This window comes from Amblyomma maculatum, chromosome 2 (assembly GCF_055883805.1).
Source record: "Amblyomma maculatum isolate TAMU_Amacu chromosome 2, ASM5588380v1, whole genome shotgun sequence".
Lineage (NCBI taxonomy): Eukaryota > Metazoa > Arthropoda > Arachnida > Ixodida > Ixodidae > Amblyomma > Amblyomma maculatum.
In genome coordinates, this window is record NC_139345.1 from 30240436 (window position 1) to 30254249 (window position 13814).

Here is a 13814-nt window from a genome sequence, read left to right on the forward strand (position 1 = left end):
ATCGGTCGCGTCTATTTCTCGTAACTTAGAGAACTTTCCATCGCCGTTTTCTGCGGCGCGCGCGCCGAAACATTAAAGGAAGGGCCACCCTTACAGGGGGCAACCCGTCGTTTGCCGGCTCCTTAATAAAATTGTACATACATACATACATACATACATACATACATACATACATACATACATACATACATACATACATACATACATACATACATACATACATACATACGTACATACATACATACGTACATACATACATACATACATACATACATACATACATACATACATACATACATACATACATACATACATACATACATACGGTTATAATTTCATCAGCGAAAAATCGCCGTTGAGCTGCCTCTTCCAGTCAGGACAACGCCGACAGCGAGAGATAGGAGCTATGAGATTACCGAAGACCGTCAAAAAGTTCAAACGAGCCGGACCAGACTACATCAGACGCAATTCGTCGGCAACCATAGAATTTTTACGAGTGCAGAGCCTGTACACATAGAGCACGAAATCCTCTGTGGCGTTCATGTTTTCCACCCGCCACATCCTTTCGACGCTCCGCAGCGTGCCTTGAGCCGACTCGAGAGACAGAAGGATCTCCAATCGTTTCCCTAAGGCACTTATTCTACTTTTGAATGCTGTAGCTCGTGCTGCGCGTATTACACAATGCAAGGATACAGCAGTGTCGTGGACGCGCACGTGCAACGAATCCTATAAATAAAATAGCCAGTCATCGGGCTCTTGTGTTTTTTATTTGTTATTCTGAAGGTGGTGCAAAGTTTTCATTCCCCTCATGGCAATTTGCTCGCATCCCTGTACCACATAATGTGGGAATGCAGTGCACATCAATTAGAAACCGTTCCAAACCCAAATGAAAGGCAGTGGGAGTCTGCTGGCCAGCTCTGACCCAGAGGCTCAGTTTTACCTGGTCACAAAAGCTCGCAAGCTCTGCCTCGGCTGAAGAGGCGAAGAAAAAGATCTCCAAGCATTTAACCATGTTTACTCCCTCCCTCCCTCCCTCCCTCCTTCACTCACTCACTCACTCACTCGCATCCGCCCGTTGTTTGCTGGATGGCTAGAGTGCGCGGTACCCGTGGCACAAGGGCGAAATCATCGACAGGATTCGATGGAATTGAGATAAGCCATGGAGCACAGCAACCGTGGAGCACAGATTCCGGCAACCCTGCTTCTTAAACGTGTTCGATCGAAAGACGGCGTCCTCTGCAAAACAACTGCGGCTGTAATAGCTGCTCCGTGGAAACCCGCCTAGAAAGATGCTACGCGCCCCTCAACCCCGACAGAACTCGGGCTTTCCCTGTCGGTGGCTCTCCGAACAATGGAGTGAATGCTGCTCATTAAAGGGGTAGAAAAATATCGACGACAGAAAAGCCTTGAACGGAGCGCTAAGCTACACGTATTGATGCCGTCTACGCCACAATGCACACTCCTATATGCAACTGCGCGCAGATTGTGTGTAGAGCACGGGGAAAGAAACTCTGGTCGGAAGGATCGGGTACCGCTAGCCTTGTCCCGTGCACACGCGAAGACGCCGTCTGCAGCAGCAGAAGGCCGTTCCGGTGGTCGACAGGGTCCAGACAATGGTTTTGCCGACCGATGGAGCGTGAAGGCGCACAGCTTGCTCCCCTGCTCTGTGCCGTCGCGCGTCGCAGACCTCCTATTCAGTACTTTTCTTTCTAGATATGTCCTTTGGTTAAGCACATCATGTCCCGCTCATCCATTTGCGAACCATGTCCTATGCTACATGATCCGCAAGGATGCACTAAGGAAGCGTTCCATATGACCGATTCTTACGAAATAATAGAAACTCAGAGTCTATGTGTGATAAAAAAAAATATATCATACGCGTTCTATGTTCTTTCCGTGCGGACTTCATATCTATTCCCAATTGTTTCCGCATTATGTGTATGACGTCATACGGGCTCCGTTTGAATGCCAACTTCTCCACAGTGGTATGGGTACACAGCGAAAACGAAAATATTACGGTCTAATCCACGGTGCGCCTATAGAATACCCCACTACAGTAAGGCATACGCGCTGTGAAATTGTTTGCTCACGTCCATGCGCAAGGAACTACAGAAGGAAGGTTGTGAGTAAATAAACTTCCACGAACTCCTTTCGGTACTCGTAGCACCGGCGGGCAGCAGAGACAGCGTAGCGCGTACATCTCTATTTAGAAACCTAGCACGTCGTCAGCGTTTCCGAGCATTTTACCCGAAAAGCCTTACATATCTACGGTTGAAGGTCATTTTTCGAGGTATAGAGAAAAGTATAGCTCGGCAAGAAAGGAAAATAGCAGCACCGGAAGAGTTAGAATTCTGAGAAAAGGCGTCGGACCGCAACAGGCCACTTTACGGATATCTTAGCAGCGGCACTGGCGAGGGTGCTAAAGCGAGAACAGAGAACTTGTCTCGTGAGATCTCATTGTTTGAGTCCGGATGTTTACGTTCCCGCTCCCGGATGAAAGTAAATCAGTTTATAGGTTCCGTATTCTGAGTTTGCGTCGCTATCGAAAGAGTCGCTATCTAGCACCCTGACCTGATTGGTGAATACGCCGTAACCAAACCACTTCCACTTCTGGTAGCCACTTCCGATTTCAGAGAAGGAGGAGTAGAAGAGAAACGGCAGGGAGGTTAACCGGAAGAAGAAACCGGTTTGCTATCCTGCAAGGGGTGAGAGATATAAAGGTGAAGGATAAAAGGGATTTGTAGGAATATGAAGTGAGCATAGCTTGCAGCAAAATCACAACCTATCGTGCAGGCCCGTAGTTCTCAAAAGACGGAGTAGTGCCTGGGAGGCCTTCACCGCCGACGATCGCTTCGACCAGTGGCTTATGATCTTTATTTCTGTCCACGAGGGTCCATCTAAACGCTCCAGCGCACAGCAGAGAGGCTGTCTTTCGGCACTGTATGTGGGACACTCACAGAGAATGTGGCTATAGTCTCGCTCACCCGCAGGTTGCACATTTGGGGTTATTAACCTTACCTATCACAAATATATTATAGTTGGGGAATGCTACACCAACCCACAGGTGACACAGCAAAGTTGCTTCACGCCGGGATGGTTCTGGTGGGAATTGACACACAATACGGTCCCGGTATTTACAACAATGATATCATTTGAGGTCAAGGAGGTGGTGACACTGAATAACGCCGCAAACTCAGAATATGGTTCCAGATGACGGAAAATCGGGGCCCGGATGTTGGCTCTCGGTGTTGGTTCAATGTCACCTCAACGTCGCCGACAACGGGAGCTAAAATCTTAAAAAGGTGGAAATCCTAAATTTCAGATATTGCTGCCTCGTGCATAATTAGGTGTGTCGATTGTCACAGGCGTCATCCCTCGGAACCGGTAGGAGCATAGGCGGAGCTACTCAAATAATTTGGGACACCCGCGGTCATTCGGAAGCAACCAGGAGACGGTACGTCAGGTACGTATGGGACGGCACGTGACCGGTAATGATGTCAAGCAGAAAAATGGTCTAAATATTGTAAATTATTTGCCGTAACGTTCCTTATGCTATCACAAAAATGCTCGCCGAAAAGTTATCTGGGTTTTGCTATAGGTTTTTTTTTTTTAATTAGCTTTCGAACAATATAACTTTCCAGAGAGAGAGAGAAAGAAACAACTTTTATTGCCAAAAGAGTGTGATCATTAAGGTATGTCAGCCTGGCGTGGCCTCCAGGTGGAGGCGATACTCTGGACCCACGAGACAAGCGCCAGCTGCGTCTTCTTGTCTGAGCAGGTAGAAGTTGGTCCCAGCTCTGATCGGAGGTCACTGGCAGTAAGGTACGAGGAGGCGGTCTTCCTCTGCATCCCCAAAGGGTGTGTGCCAATGTGGCCCTTACTGCACAGTCGCAATTGTGGCCAATAGGGTCGTAGTCCCCGTCCGTAATCAGCGCCAATCTCGAATAGCGGACAATGGAATGTGTTTGAAGTTTACGCAGCATGGTGGCCTGCGCTCTGTCGAGGTCAGGATGGGGAGGCGGGAAGCGTCGTCTCATCTCTCTGTGTAGGTTAGTGATTTCGGCAAAAGTCAAGGGGGCCTTGGCGAAGGCCTCTGGATCCGCGGAGTCGCCAGCCCGGTTTGTTAGACCTCGGTTTAGTCGGTCGACCTTTTCGTTCCCAAAGTTCCCCGCGTGTGCGGTTACCCAGACTAAGTGGATTTTGTGATCGTGAGTGCGGCCGCAGAGTATGCACGCGGCGGTTGGGCAGAAAAGGCCTTTCGAATAATTTTGAATCGCACGTTTAGAGTCACTAAGGACTGTGTGCGTACGCGGGTCGGCGATGGCCAACGCGATCGCAGTTTCCTCCGCCGCAATGAGATTGGTCTGACGAATGTGAGAAATGATGGCACTTGAGTGATGTCAGAGGACGCTAGAGATACCCAGGTAATTGAAATTATTCCGGGAGCCCTCTACAGTAGCTTTTTTTTTTTTTTTTTGCTCTTTCCCAGCTTCTTTCCTTCCCTTACCGCGGTGTTCATGCGTCCATTGAAACGTGCGACAGATACTGTGACGAGAAGAGTGACAAGCACTGCACGAGAACGCATAATATCAAATTAACGAGAGCTCTCAAGTCTGATACTGTGTTCTAACCCTGGCATAGTGCAGCATGTAGAAGTAATACGAAACGTTCAATGCAGCGACTACAAGTGGTAAGGTATCGAATTAATCTCGATTTGAAGAGGGAATGGAATAGGTAATTAAGTAAGAAGTCCATCAACAAATTAGTGGTGAGAGGGAAGGTAGAATAATTCAAAATCTCGCTAGAGCAGATACTAAGCGTTAACCAAGGAAGACGACCTTAGCGCAGAGGCAATGAACGTTTGTTTCAGAGATATCATTATTTAGTGTGTGGTAGAAGTAGGCATTAGGGTAGTTAGAACTACTAGAGTATCTGTGCAGGCGATAGATTTTAAGAAATCCCAAAGTATGAAAGCCTCCGACCCGACAGACAGGATAGAACTGGCAAAGTTATGAAACCTGACCAATAGGCATAAAATATCCGACATAAGGAAGTATAATATGGACAAAATCGAGCATTTTCTGAGGAACGGTGGTAGCTTGAAAGCCGTTAAGAGGAAATTGGGCGTACACAAAAATTAGATGTATGCTTTAAGATACAAGGCGAGCAATGTCATTACTGAATATGCGCAAGGTTGTCAAAGTTGCCGAGGGGTTCTGCAGTGACCTATACAGTAACCGCAATTGTAAGGACAATAAAGAGATTGGCCATAGTGAAGAGCAGTCAGGTGCTCCGGTATAATGAACAACGATGTTTAGAAAGCTTTAAAAGCTATAAAAAAGGGAAATCAATTTGATAGAATTACATAATCAACTACAGATTTGTTGATGGAAGGTGCGGATATCGTGCTAGAAAAACGGGCCATCTTGTATACGCAATGTCTCATGATGTCGACGGTACCGAAATTTGTGAAGAACGCTATCATCCTAATCCATAAAAAAGGGGGCGCTAAGAACCTTAAAAATTGCTAACCAATCAGCTTACTATCCATTTTGCACAAGTTATCTACTAAGGTAAATGCCAGTAGAATCAGGGTAACCTTAGACTTCAATGAAGCAAAGAATTAAGCAGGTTTTCGGAAAATGTACTCTACCATCGTTAATGTCCACACAATACGGTGATAGAAACATGCTCGGAATATAACCAGCCCCTACAGATAGCACATCCATCAGTAAGAAGAAAATATTTGACCAGTAGAAACTTCAGCAGTCATGCAGGCTTTGCGAAATCTGGAAGTAAAAGAAGGTTAATGTGAATGCACTGACTGTTATATATGTAGTGGCTGCACAGCCGTCATTGATTTCCATAAGGAAAGTGAAATAAAACCTTATAAATAAGAGTGCTGGGCAAGACCCGATCTTCCCACTACTATTCACTGCTTGCTTGGGCGAAGTATTCAGGCTTTGAATGGGAACCACCTAAATATAAACGTTGATGCATGAGAGTACCTCAGTAACATGCGATTCACTGCTGGCATTGCTTTGCTAAGTCACTCAGGGGACCAATTGAAAAGAACGAGTAATGACCTGGGCAGTAAAAGCAGAAAGGCAGGCCTAAATATTATTATGCGGAAGGCGAAGGTAAGGTTCAATAGCCTTCTGCAGCTTATAATAGAAAAGGAAACACTGGAAGGGGTAGGCGAATATGACTACATATGGATGGTAGTAACCTCAGATCCGGACCACGAAAGGGAAATATATAAGAAAATAAGACTGGAATGCAGCGCATTTGACTAGTACTCCCATATTATGACTTGCGGCTTACCGGTTCTCCTCAAGGGGAAAGTAACAGCTCATCGCAATGGTACTCACCTAACGAAGATGCTAACGAAAAGGGCTCTATACTTAAGTTGAGGACAACGTAGAGAGCTATGGAATCAAAAATGGTAGGTGTAACGTTAGGAAGCGTTCAAAGTAGATCAGAGAAATAAACCGAGTTAACGAAATTTTACTCAAAATTAAGAAGAAATGGGCATCGGTAGGACATGTAATGTGAAAAGAAGATATAATTGATGATCACTGAAGTAAAAAATTGAATTCCAATAGAAGCAGGGGCTGAAGAAAATTTGATGGGCGGATGGGATGAAGATGTTAGGGCTGAAGTGAATGCAACTAGCACATAACCGGAATAACTGGAGGAATATGGAAGAGCCCTTCGCCCTGCAGTAGGTAAAATCATGGTGATGATAACGACAATAGTGTCAATTCGAGTATAGGTTGGTTGGTTTGCTGGGTTTAACGTCCCAAAGCAACTCAGGCTATGAGAGACGCCGTAGTGGAGGACTCCAGAAATTTCGACCACCTGGGGTTCTTTAACGATATCCTATGAGACGTGAACGTGAGAGGGGCGTCGAAGTCGGGACCTTTAAGTTCCGACTCGGACACACTGCCCGTAGTACGGACAGACATGTTTGTAAGGCTTAGTTAAAAGGGGGCTTTTTACAATATCGGATTGCCTTTTACGTAGCGTTGTAGCTTACTACTGTACACGCTAAAGAGTATTTGTGAGATAGCATGAGCATTAATTAAAGTATTAGTGATTATTCGAGCAGCAAGGTATATTTATGTACACGAAAGATGATCCAAAAAGGAACCCCAAGCGGGACCCAATAACGCAATCGCGTCATACCCTTGAAGGCAGAGCTGAATGCCGCCCAACTTGTTTCAAGGCCAGAGAGGCGAATGCTAATGAAGAAGTGAATACAAAATCGTGCCTAGTTAATATGGACACTTCTTTCTTGAGCTAACGCGACCATAAAAGAAGTCGAAATAACGAATATTTAAGTGGAACTTATTCTGCAGACGAGACTCTAGCTACTAATATATGTGTCACACGGTCACTTTCTATCCTAATCAAACTCGATCTGCATTGCGGTTTTCAAGAAGGATTGAAGCGTCCCGTGCTACATGGGCGTCTTCAAGGAGTATTGAGAAATTTTCCGCGTGTGCGCTTTAGAGCTCGCTGATGACGAGGGTGTCGACGACCACTTTCGAGTGTGCTTGAAATCTCAATATCGATTCAGGACTCAGCTTGAAGTCAAGCATGGCTCGAGCTCGACTGCACTTGAAAGTTGCCATGTGACAACTTCGATCTGCATTGAGTTGAATGCAGATCGAGTTCAATGACGATCGAAACTGTCCGCGTGACAGGGGTACAAGCTCGACTTATTTGCATAGCCATGTACGCTGAAAAAAAAAAAAAAAAAGAGCATTGTAGCTCCAAGCTCATTGTTCTGATTGTCATTATACTTAACTATGCAGTGCAGTGCGAAGTGTTTAGCGTTGCAGAACTTAATGTGTAGTGGCGGCGTCTTTCCTGCAACAACTAAACGCATACTTGTTTCCAGTCGGCTGCCAGAGGGTGAACGCGGCTTTTAATAGCGCAGAAGCTGTAAAGAGCGCTTCTTTTCCAGACGTTAATAAAGTACAGCAAATTAAAAGACTAGGGATGCTTTGCAATATAAAGTGAGAAAGCCCAAAACAAAAATTAATTATCAGGCAAATTTCATATCTTGATTGGCGATGGCCTTTATTGTGTTGCTGACCCCAGTTTCTTGATGAGGTCTCTTTAGGAATGTGGGATCCCGCGATACTTTACGGAAAGGATCTTCTAGCGGTACGTGCATTTTTTTTTTTTTTTTTATATACAAAAGAATGGGTCACATATAGGTCAGAGAAGCCCCATTTCTGTTCCGGCTGATACAAACGCCGGTTCTTCGGTGAAGTTCGTTTAAAGTTCATTTAAGTTTAAGCATTTACTTCAGTAGTTTAGGCGATGACCTATTAGCAAGTCCCCACCTTATGGTGCCATAACGCGGCAGTTTAAAAGATCCATCAAATAATATTTACCGAGATTAAGAGAAGCGGACAAGCTATCTGGCTGCTCGTCATGACTCGTCAGTAATTTTTAAATACAGCATCATTAATGCAGAAAAATCAGCGCTTAAAAAATCCGCTCTTCCTCCTCAAATCTTACTCGTTGTTGCGCCAGAAAATGTTAAAAAGAAGGAAAACATATTGGGGCGGCCCCATAAATATACGGCACACATTGACGTCGAGTTCACCTGCTGGTGTGTTCGTCACCTACATGAGTTCGGTACGCTTAAACAGGCTAGCTCACGCACGTCTTCAGAAATAACGTACCTGAGTTATGCATTTAGCGAGTCGCAGGATTTGCAGCCGATGACGTGTAAAGTGTACGTACCTCGTGAGAATAAAAAAAAAAAAAAAAAAAAGGAAACTCGCTTTTTTTTTTTTTTTTTTTTTTTTTTTTTTTTTTTTTTTTTTGCACAGGAAAATTCGGCAAGGTACAGATATCTATACGAGCTGCGCTAGTGGTGGCGACGACGGAGGAGAAGTCGCTCGCAGTTGGTCGCAAGTAGTAGACTGTGTTAGATCGGATCTATCTAAATAGCAACTCAATGACGCTGATGAAGTGCATTTTGCTTTCGCGTTATTTTGCATTGACCTCGTGGATACCGTTAACCCGGAAAGACCCGAGGTCTCTGACCTACGATTGGAAGCTCACGTCTGACCACTATACATTCGGCAAGGCAGGCTGCCCCGTCTGAAAAGGCCGCGAACCGCAAGAGAGAGACGCCTCACTGTGTCAGGTAACATAGGGTACGTAGGCGTCGAAAGGCAAACATGACACTGCTCATCTTGCAAAATAAGAGGACGATGCTCGAAGATTCTTCATGTCAATGGAAGCGAATATATAATGTAAGAAAACAAGAACCTATGAACGCCAAAGAAAACTGAGTATGCACGCAAGAGGCGCTAAGGAATGTCTTAATTGTGACGCAACGCCGGGCAGTCGTGTGAGAGCTCAAAAACAAATGAAATACTAAAACGCTAATGTTAGTACGTTAAGTGATGTGAGCTCTTGCATATAAATGCGGAAAGGCGGTTGGTATAGCTATACAATCTTATTTCTTTTTTTTTTTTCGTTAATTGTTCGGTGAGCTTCGGCCGCTCTTGGAAAGTTCCGAGTAGTGAGTCGTGCTCTGCGTCAGAGGCGAGGCAGCATCGTCCCCGAAAGTGACCTTCCTGAGGGGCCGCTCGTTCGCATTTTTGGGGTCGACTGAGCGCCCAAGAGAGGATCGCTCTCACCGGTGGGAGAGAGAGACTGTCGCGGTATTCGGGCCTCTTCTGATCTAGTCGAGCGGCAAGCCTGCGCTCTCCCATCCTCCTCCCCCTGCCGGAGTGAGCGGCGCGAGGCTGAGTGCAGAACGGGAGACCAGGCGACAACCCCGGAAAAAGAAAGAGGCCCCCCTTGCGTCGGCACCAGGACGCTGGCGTTGCCGGTCCGGCCCTGCCTTCTTGCGGAAAAGAAGTAGGAAGAGCAATCGCCATCGACGTCAGCGGCACAAAGCGCCATAGCGCTGCTTCAGTCCTCTGAGGACTCACCCTCACTTTTCCTTCTCTCATCGCGCGTGCGCCCATTCAGCCATCGACAAGTCTAGCGTCTGGAGAGAACTCACTCGTGCTCCGATTCGTGCTGCAGGTTGTTCCATGTGCACCAAAGGAAGGCGACTGCACGTGCACGTCGGCAGCGGTCGTTTATCGGAATAACTCGTCTCGGAGGTTCTTCGCTGCGCGCGCGAAGCAAGCCAAACCCCTGAGGAAGAGATCGGCAGAAATTGCTGGAGTTTTGGAAGCAGAGACGCCGCCACCGAAAGGTAGGACTATGGCTGCTGCAGAATAGCTTCCAATCCCTTTTCGCCTCATCCTCGCACGCTAAGGCAAAAAAAAAAAAAAAAAAATACTAGAGCAGTAATATCATAAAATGTCCAGCAAATATCAGGGGTATCCAAAGTATAATGCCAGTCGTTTTTTTTTTTTTTTTTTTTCTCGGACACTTCATTTAAGTGCATGAAATTCACAGAGAACACTGTTGCATATCTGTCAAACCAAAATTATTTTCAATGCGATCTCGATCAAGTCGTATGGCTTTGCACTATCGCTGAACAAGGGCGTACATGCTTCTTTGCGCCAGTATTTTTTCTTCTCCTGAAGCCTTGGCCTCACTGCGCGAATGACACTCCCGTCGTCTGAAATCTTAATCCGCAAAGCGCATATTTAAAAATCAGGTGACAAGTTAAGATTTTAATTATGCAGGCTGGGGAGAACAGTCCAGCCGTAATCTCTTTTCCACTTGGGCTGCTATATGAGGACAGGCTGTGTTGCCAGTGTTGGCGCTGGGTTGACAAAAGGCTGGCACAAAGAAGAGATGTATGCCCTCGTTCACAGGTGGCCTTTCGATTTGACCGAGATTGTATCTAGAAGTAATATAGCTCTGGCACATATATGCAGTTGTAACCTTTGTTACGTTCGCAAATTTTTAATAAATAGGTTTCACAAAAAAAAAAATAAGACATAACTTTTGGGACACACCTCAGACATAATGAAAATCACTGCCTTCAGTTGTTGAAACAAAACAACAAAAAAAGTCAACGCAGGAGTCCCCCCAAAGTAACATTTTGGAATTTTGCGGTGCCATTGTGATTTCTTAATAACAGAAATGGCATTGTGCACTGTGTAGGGTATTAGAAGTATGTATTCTAACCTGAAAACTCTGTAGGGCGTTTAATCTCGCGGAATTAAAAGATGAGTTCGAGTAAATAGCAATTACAACACTGGGTTTTGAATACTAATCAAATTTATTATGTATGCATTATGTCTATAAAAACAAGAAGGTTATCGTAGTTTCCAAAATAAAAAGCGGCATGAAGGCTGAATGATATCATGTTAAAAATTACCCTCAGAAATTATGTATGTCTAAAATAAAATGATGTCAAAGGAGAAGACCTATCCCGCTCCACTCATGTATAATGGGAAATAGTATGTTCTCCTAAAACTCCTTCGTGACACATTCTCAACGCGCTTGGCTTAATATGAATGGTGAAATGGACAACGTCGGATTGAAAAATAGCTCCAGTTGTTGGTATATTATTCATGCGCAATATTTTTGCTGTTAAACTTAAGAGCTCACTAACTCGGACCTCTTCGAGATTATTTCAGTATCGTTTGGCACACTACGGATATTGCAAATCTGCCTTAAGCTGCACCTTCACAAAACTTCCATTAAGTAAATGCGTACTGTTCTGTACAGAATGTATTTTAGGCCTATAAATATTTCATTTTTCGCAACAGAACCAAAGTCATAAATTGAAGTTTCAATGTTCTCGACAAAGTAATCAAAATTATATTGGTCATTTGGCAGAACTTGTAAACAAATAAAAAAAAAAACTTTTTTACTTGCAGACTACACTCATTAAGAAACGTCTGCAGACTAGACATTAAAAAATAAACATGGCTGTTATCGAGACCTGGAACACATTACACTGAGCAATATCTCAGCTAATGAGCATTTTTTCTTCATTACCAGTCGATCAATATTTATTATTCTTGCCATCATTACGAAACATTCAACTCTTTAAGGCGAGAGCATTAAAATTTTCGTTCTTCCGAAAATCTATCGTCCGCCTTGTGAGTGAGAAATAATGAGTGTGGCTCTGGCAGGCAGTAGCCAGCAGGTGACATGGCCGAGTACCGACTGATCGTTGAGTTGCGTGACGTCACAAGACCGTATTACATGGTCGAGTTGGCGGGAGCTGCGAACTCGACCTTCGCTTTTGACATTGGAGGGCGAGGTCAGAATCCAGCCCCCCAGTGTTGTAGTAGGTAGTAGCCACTTGCAGTGGCTAGTCTTGGATAGCCTGGGGGGCGCTGCTGTATGCTCGCGGAAGCTAGCGGCAACTGAGGCGCGGCTCGTGCTGGGCAGTTAGACTTACGCCGGGCTCGAATAAAGACTGTGTTTGTTAGCAGCTCTCGCGGGCTTAGTCGGCTGCGCCAACGGTGCGGTTGGCAGCTCAACAGCCAGAACCTTTCTATCCCAAGTTAGATACGCATGCCCCTATAAGTCCCGCAGGTGCGTTTATTGCTCGTTTAAAGAGGCGTTTTATGTCTATGTCGGGTGGTTTTTCTTACATTCAGGTATCCTATCTATATGTGCTGATGCATAAGTCTGGGACAATAGAGGCACAAAATGATTGCTGATTAAGCGCGTAGCAAAGTTACAGCTGGCCACAAAATAGTTTACTTTTAAGGGCAATAAACAGCTGTGTAAATTGTACCTCATTGCAAACATTTCAATCAGCTACTTTTTTACGGCGGCCTACATCTTCTGATTTGCTGCTTTTGTACCTTAAGTCAATATTTGAGAAGTTGGCTAATCCATCTTTATGAAATAGCGTAGGACATTGAAAGATACTGCAGACTTGGTTAGGTTTCTCTCAACAGCCATCAGTGTCTTGCTATAAGCTTGGTTACGTTTAGCTAGGATGCCTGGTATAAGAGCTGCGATCGGCAAGTCGGATCAAAAGTAATGGCTGAGACATGTACAGCATCTGCGCATCAGAATTAAATCGAGTGGTTAGCATACAAAACAGCTTCATCCGCCGCTACCAATTCATCTACACATACACTCCAGCCTAGTGAGGTGAAAAATTTAGTTTAGATGACAAAGGTTTCAGAGGCCTTTTTTAGCATTACAGCAACGTTACTTAACTTTTTTTTCTTTTTTCTGGACAAGTTGACATAGTGCTATAATACTCATTTAAGAAATTGACGTGTTTTTATGTGTGTGTGTGTGTGTGTGTTTTTTTTTTACTCATAGCGTTTTCCTTTGTGGTGCACAGACTAGCTGTGCTGATACATAGGGCAAAACAAAGTACAGCAAAATAATACATATTTCTGTTCTGCACTTTATTTGTGTTAAAGAATGCAATTTTGCTTTTGAATTTCTCTTTTTCGAGCACAGTTGAATAAGGCAGTAATTATACTCACTGTTTGAGTAACCATACTCAGTAACTATACATGTGCGCAAGGAAACCGTTGTAAAGGGAAGCTTCATGGGTTCTCAGAAAGTTATTTGGCGGAAAAGGAGAAAAGTTGTTTTGCAATGAAGTTTCAGTGAAAGCCGCATAGCTATATTTTCCAGTCGTATATCCGCGGTTAGGCGGAGGCTAGCTAACAGTAACTGCTTTGTTTTAATGTCAATAGTTGGATTGTGGAAAAAACTGCCTCCCAGCGATAAGCGGCACGCAAAAGGTTATCACATTCAGAACGTCATCGCTCTCTTTCCGTTCGGTGGTAATCAGGCTATTAAACGCCACAGCCACATGCTGTACAGCATGTAGATATGAATCAGAACACTAACCAGATAGAAGAGAAGGCCTCAAGCTGTTGCGT

At 44.7% G+C, this 13814-nt stretch overlaps 1 protein-coding gene across 2 annotated transcripts in view; it reads left to right on the top strand.

The window, feature by feature from the left end:
* LOC146198274 (retinol dehydrogenase 11-like) overlaps positions 1-13814 on the top strand; it is a 53833-nt gene that overhangs the window by 15655 nt on the left and 24364 nt on the right. For both annotated transcript variants that reach the window (XM_084593684.1, XM_084593685.1), the window contains exon 2: positions 10066-10240. The gene's annotated coding sequence lies outside the window, so the exon portion shown is untranslated. The remainder of the gene's footprint in view (positions 1-10065; positions 10241-13814) is intronic.